Source organism: Rhinopithecus bieti, unplaced genomic scaffold (assembly GCF_001698545.2).
Source record: "Rhinopithecus bieti isolate Rb0 unplaced genomic scaffold, ASM169854v2 scaffold_5341, whole genome shotgun sequence".
Lineage (NCBI taxonomy): Eukaryota > Metazoa > Chordata > Mammalia > Primates > Cercopithecidae > Rhinopithecus > Rhinopithecus bieti.
In genome coordinates this window covers 1,708,793-1,715,600 of record NW_016804835.1, presented here as the reverse complement: position 1 = coordinate 1,715,600, position 6,808 = coordinate 1,708,793, and positions in this window count along the sequence as shown.

The following is a 6,808-nucleotide window of genomic DNA, read 5'->3' as shown; positions in this document are numbered from 1 at the left end:
GCCTCCCGGGTTCACGCCATTCTCCTGCCTCAGCCTCCCGAGTAGCTGGGACTACAGGAGCCCGCCACCTCGCCCGGTTAGTTTTTTGTATTTTTTTTTTTAGTAGAGATGGGGTTTCACCGTGTTAGCCAGGATGGTCTCGATCTCCTGACCTCACGATCCACCCGTCTCGGCCTCCCAAAGTGCTGGGATTACAGGCTTGAGCCACCGCGCCCGGCCTTTTTTGCACTTTTAGTAGAGATGGATTTACACTGTGTTAGCCAGGATGGTCTCGATCTCCTGACCTCGTGATCTGCCCGCCTTGGCCTCCCAAAGTGCTGGGATTACCGGCGTGAGCCACTGCGCCTGGCCTCATTTCGTAATTTTTACAGAGGAATTAACTAGAATAGCAACCCCAGTCCTACTAACTCTAAATCCCATATTTTTACCATACAAAAAAAGAGCAAAAGTGCAGAAAAGCACAGTCAATATTAAGTACAACCAGATAGCAGAGACTCAGTAAATGGGAGGCTGGAGGCCCAAAACCCAACATGATGCACATGAATGAAAGATCACTTGTGCTTCAGGGGCTAAAGATATATTTATTTCTTAATTAAAATAGAAACAGACTATGTAAAAATATTATTCTTGAGATCCTAGATTTTTACCTTAAATTACTGAAGTAGTATGTGTAATTAACTAATATGTGATATTGGGCAAATAACAGACTTGTAGAGCTCCAAATTCTTTATTTAAAAAAACTGAGGCCAAACGAGGTGGCTCACACATGTAACCTCAGCACTGTGGGAGGCCGAAGTAGGCAGATTGAGCTTGAGCTTAGGAGTTTGAGACCAGAATGGGCAACATGGTGAGACCTCATCTCTAAACAAAATACAAAATTAGCCGGACATGGTGGTGTGCACCTGTGTTCCTAGCTACTCAGGAGGCTGAGGTGGAAGGATAACTTGAGTCTGAGAGGTTGAGGCTGTAGTGAGCCGTGATCTTGCCATCGCACTGTATAGTCTGGTCTGGGTGAGAGAGCGAGACTCTGTCTTGGAGTGGAGTGGGGAAAGAGACAATAATGCTTAACTCAAGTAGCAATATTTTAACAAGGCACTAAAAGTTCTTCTGCTTAGTTCAGCATATGGGTTCAATAAATGTTAGCAAGTAGTAGTAGTAACCATCATCACTGTCACTGCTGTTCTCTCCTTAAACTTAAGCATGTTTTTTGTTTTTTTGAGACTCAGTCTTGCTCTGTTGCCCAGGCTGAAATGCAGTGGCATGATCTTGGCTCACTCCAACCTCTGCTTCCCAGGTTCAACTGATTCTCCTGCCTCAGCCTCCCAAGTAGCTGGGACCACAGATACCTGCCACAACCATGCCCAGATAATTTTTTGTATTTTTGGTACAGGTGGGGTTTCACCATGTTGGCCAGGCTGGTCTTGAACTCCTGACCTCAAGTGATCCACCTGTCTTGTCTTCCCAAAGTGCTGGGATTACAGGCGTGAGCCACAGCATCCAGCCTTAAGTGTGTTAAAGTTTTTATAATTCAGCAAAATGGTTGGGAAATGTTTTTCTTTCTTTTTTTTTTTTTGAGACGGAGTGTCACTGTGTCGCCCAGGCTGGAGTGCAGTGGCAGGATCTCAGCTCACTGCAAGCTCCGCCTCCCGGGTTCACGCCATTCTCCTGCCTCAGCCTCCCGAGTAGCTGGGACTACAGGCGCCCGCCACCTCGCCCGGCTAGTTTTTTGTATTTTTTAGTAGCGACAGGGTTTCACTGTGTTAGCCAGGATGGTCTCGACCTCCTGACCTCGTGATCCGCCCACCTGGGCCTCCCAAAGTGCTGGGATTACAGGCTTGAGCCACTGCGCCTGGCCGGGAAATGCTATCTTAAATGAGATGCTTAAGCTGACATCTGAACATGAGGTAAAAGGAAATTCTACACGTAATCACTGTGCTAAATTGCTTGCAAAGATGGCCACAACAATTCCTCCTATCCTTATATATATGCCCCTTTGCAATGTGACTTTGCTACTTCTCTATCAAGATGTGGAGTTTGTTTTCCTATATTTTGCACTGGAGTTGGCCTTGTGACTTGCTTTGACAATAGCATGTAGTACAAATGACACTGTGCAACTCTGGATTTTAGGTTTTGAGAGACCTTACAGCTTCCACTCACACTCTCCTGGAAACCAGATGCAATGTAAAGAAGTCAGGGCTGTCCTGCTAGAGACATATGTCCCAGCTGATAGCCACAACCAACCTCTGAATGTACAAATGAGGCTAGCTAGGCCATACAGCCATTCACTCAAGCCATCAGATGACTGCATCCACATCAATGGTCCACAGCAAGGCCATCAGAAGAACCATCCAGCTGAACTTACCCCAAATTGCTTAGCCACAAAGTTGTGAGTAAATAAATGTCTGCTATCTTAAGCCATTGAGTTTTGGAGTGGTATATTACATAGCATCAGAAATCTAACACAATCATTATGTTTGAATGTTTTTCAAATTACTCATATTTATTAAATGAGTACCATAAGCAAGGTGTCAGGCTAGATGCAAAAAGTGAGGCAAAGTGTATAAAATGTGACCACTGCCTTCAGTAAGTTTATAATCTATATTGAGAGATGATGAAGTGTTTAAATAAGCATCACACAGAGCAATATAGTATAAGAGCCATAGAGTAACACAACCATATTGTCATAACAACTGAAAAACAAGATCATTTCTGCCAGAGGTGATAATGGAATAATTTATCAAGAATGTAACATTAGAGTTGGACGCGGTGGCTCACACCTGTAATCCCAGCACTTTGGGAGGCCGAGGCAGGTGGATCACGAGATCAGGAGTTCGAGACCATCCTGGCTAAAATGGTGAAACCCGTCTCTACTAAAAATACAAGAAATTAGCCAGGTGTGGTGGCACGCGCCTGTAGTCCCAGCTACTCAGGAGGCTGAGGCAGGAGAATGGCGTGAACCCGGGAGGCGGAGGTTGCAGTGAGCCAAGATCGCACCATGGCACTCCAGCCTAGGTGACAGAGTGAGACTATCTTAGAGGAAAAAAAAAAGGAATATAACATTAGAGGTAAGTCTTGAAGGACTTCAACAGTGGAAGTAGCAGGAGAGGCCATTCTAAGTGAATGAAAAATGACAGGAGAGTAATTGAAGTCCTGGGAAAGAGCAAAGTTGGTACAGACCAATAGTCTATACTAGCTAGATTATAGTGAAAATGTAGAGGAAATGTTGGAGAACCATTCTTCATTCAAAAACTGTCTTCCTCATGGCCAAGCATAGTAGCTCATGCCTGTAATCCCAGCATTTTGGGAGGCTAAGGTGAGTGGATCACTTGAGCTCAGGAATTCAAGACTATCTGGGGTAACATAGTGAGATCTCATCTCAACTAAAAAAAAAAAAATTCAAATGGGTGCCATGGCTCACGCCTGTAATCCCAACACTTTGTGAGGCCAAGGCGGGCGGATCACGAGGTCAGGAGATCAAGCCCTTCCTGGACAACATGGAGAAACCCCATCTCTATTAAAAATAAAAAATTAGCTGGGCATGGTGGCACATGCCTGTAATCCCAGCTACTCGGGAGGCTGAGGCAGGAGAATCGCTTGATCCAGGGAGTCAGAGGTTGCAGTGAGCCGAGATGGCACCACTGCACTCCAGTCTGACGACAGAGCGAGACTCCATCTCAAAAAACAAATAAATTTAAAAAAAAAGTAGCCCAGCATGGTGGTGCATGCCTGCAGTCCCAGTTACTCAGGAGGGTGAGGCAGGAGGGTGGTTTGAGCAAGGAGACCAAGGCCGCAGTGAGCAATGACGGCGCCACTGTACTCCAGCTTGGTGACAGAGTAAGACCCTGTCTCAAAAACAAAAACAAAAAAGCAACAAACCTCCTTGTTAGTATTATGGTGAATAAAAAACAAAATAACATAAAAATAGAAATAAACTGAATATGGTGGTTCATGCCTTTAATCCTACCTAGCAAATTGGAAGGCTGAAGTGGGAGGATTGCTTGAGGGCTGGAGTTCAAAACTGGCTTGGGCAACATGGTGAGAGAGACCTTGTCTCTACAAAAGAACCTTTAAAATAAAAAAGAAATAATTTAAAAATATATTTCAAGAAAACAAAAAATAAAAAGCAAGTATCAACTTGATTCCAGGCACTGCTTACTACTCTAGTGTTATGTAGTAGATGTGGAAGCTGAGTAACTCATCCAAGATCACCGAAAGTGATGGAACACAGATGTAAATGCAACCAGTCTGACGCCAGGACCATTTAACCGATCTACTATTGGGCCCTATCTTGGCTAAGTTAAAAAGTTAGTTACTTTCTTTAGTGATAAAGACCGTAGGGGTAACAGTAAAGATAGTTACTTAAGAAGAAAAACTGGCACCAAACTAAATATCCATCAATAGTTGAACAGTAAAATAGGTTGTAGTAAATTCATATAATGGAATACTATATAGCAGTGGAAATGTACCACAGTTACAGAAATCAACAGGGAGGAATTTCAACACTTAATTACTGAGCAGGTAGCCAGGCACAGTGGCTCTTGCCTGTAATCCCAGCACTTTGGGAGACCAAGACAGGGGGACTGCTTGAGCCCAGGGGTTTGAGACCAACCTGGGCAACATAGTGAGACTCCATCTCTATTTTCTTAAAATAAAATAAATGAAATTTTAAAAATTTTGAGGAGGGAAAGCAAACAAGGGATACTTGAAATATGATTACATTTCCATAAAGTCAAAGTGAGGCAAAATCATACAACACATTATTTAGAAATACATAAATACACTGCAAACTAAAATGAGGCACGAGAATGATTAATATAAAATTCAGGATAGTGGCTTCCTCTAGAGGGAGAGACAAGACATTGAGATTAGGGAGGAGCTCACAGAGTGCTTCTAGGAGTTGGTTACATTCATTTTTCTTAAATGGAATGCTGCTTATTATTTTTCTTTAAATTGTACATTTAAATAATACACTTCTTGTTTACATGATATATGTATAAACGTAATTTTTTTTTTCTTTTTTTGAGATGGAGTTTCGCTCTTGTTGCCCAGGCTAGAGTGCAAAGGCGCAATCTCAGTTCACCGCAACTTCCGCTTCCCGGATTCAAGCGATTCTCCTGCCTCAGCCTCCCAAGTAGCTGGGATTACAGGCATGCGCCACCATGCCCGGCTAATTTTGTATTTTTAACAGAGACGGGGTTTCTCCATGTTGGTCAGGCTGGTCTCAAACTCCCGACCTCAGGTGATCTGCCTGCCTCGGCCTCCCAAAATGTTGGGATTACAGGTGTGAGCCACCACGCCAGGCCCTGAATCAGATTTAAAAGAGGGCATTTCATTAAAAAAATTTTTGTTGTTGTTTGCTTTTGAGACAGAGTCTTGCTCTGTCGCCCACGCTGCAGTGTACTGGCATGATCTCCGTTCACTGCAGCCTCTCAGGTTCAAGTGACTCTCCTGCCTCAGCCTCTTAGTAGTTGCGATTACAGGAATGCACCGCCACCACAGGAATGCGCCTAACTGTCCCATTTTTAGTATAGGCGGGGTTCTGCCATGTTGGCCAGGCTGATCTTGAACTCCTGACCTCAGGTGATCCGCTCGCCTGGGCTCCCAAAGTGCTGGGATTACGGGCGTGAGCCACTGCACCCGGCTGAAAGAGGGCATTTCAGAATGAGGATCTAGCATAAGTGCAGAGAAGGGGGAGCAATAAGGGAAACAGGGAGTAGGTCATTTTTGCAATAGCCTGTGATATTTGTAGGGCAGTATTGGTGGGGAATAATTAAGTAAAATTGGCTGGTGCTGTGGCTCATGCCTGTAATCCCAGCACTTTGGGAGGCCTGCCAGGAATTCAAGACCAACCTGGGCAACATATCAAGACCCTGTCTCAACAAAAAAGTAAAAAAATTAGCTGGGGACGCGATGTGGGGGCTTATTCCTGTAATCCCAGCACTTTGGAAGGCCAAGGCAGGTGGATTGCTTGAGCCCAGGAGTGGAGACCAGCCTGGGCAACATGGTGAAATCCTGGCTCTACAAAGAATACAAAAATTAGTTGGGCACAGTGGCGTGTGCCTGTGGTCCCAGCTACTTAGGAGGCTAAAGTGGAAGTGTCACCTGAGCCAGGGAGGTGGAGGTTGCAGTGAGTCATGTTGTCAGTGCCACTGCACTCCAGCCTGGGCAACAGAGTGAGACCCTGTCTCAAACAATAAAAAAATAAAGCTGTGGCAGAATGTGGAGATTCTTGGAAGCTGGAAGCTCCCATGTGGCATTTGTAAACCTCACCTTGTAAATAACGGAGTCTTTGTGTCAGTTAGGCTTCCTTAGTTTTAGGAAACAAGAAATAATTATGGCTAACTCAAGTAAAAAGAGAAAGAGAAGAGAAAAAAGATGTGGAGATAGAGAGGGAGAGAGAGGAAAAGACGAAAGGAAGAAAGGGGGAAAGGAGAGAGGAGACAGAAAGAGAGAAACAGACTGATTAGTGTATTGGATAGGTTACATAACCAAGTGACCAGTCAGGAACCCAGCAGCTCTGGGGAGCTCAATGTGATGCATTGATAAACACGTTCTTAAGAGCACTCGATTCCTGCTACCTTCTCTTGGGTGGGTCTCCAGCCAAGATTCCAGGTCCCAGGAGAGTCTGACTGACCTAGTGTTTGTTTCCACTTTTGTGGCCTGGGTTCTGTGCTTGCAGCTCATTAGAATACAGGGAGCAGAGACAAGCAGGTAGTTTCCCAAAGGAAGGGATGCTGAGTAGATTTTTAATTTTTTTTTTTGAGACGAAGCCTCGCTCTATCGCCCAGGCTGGAGTGCAGTGGCCGGA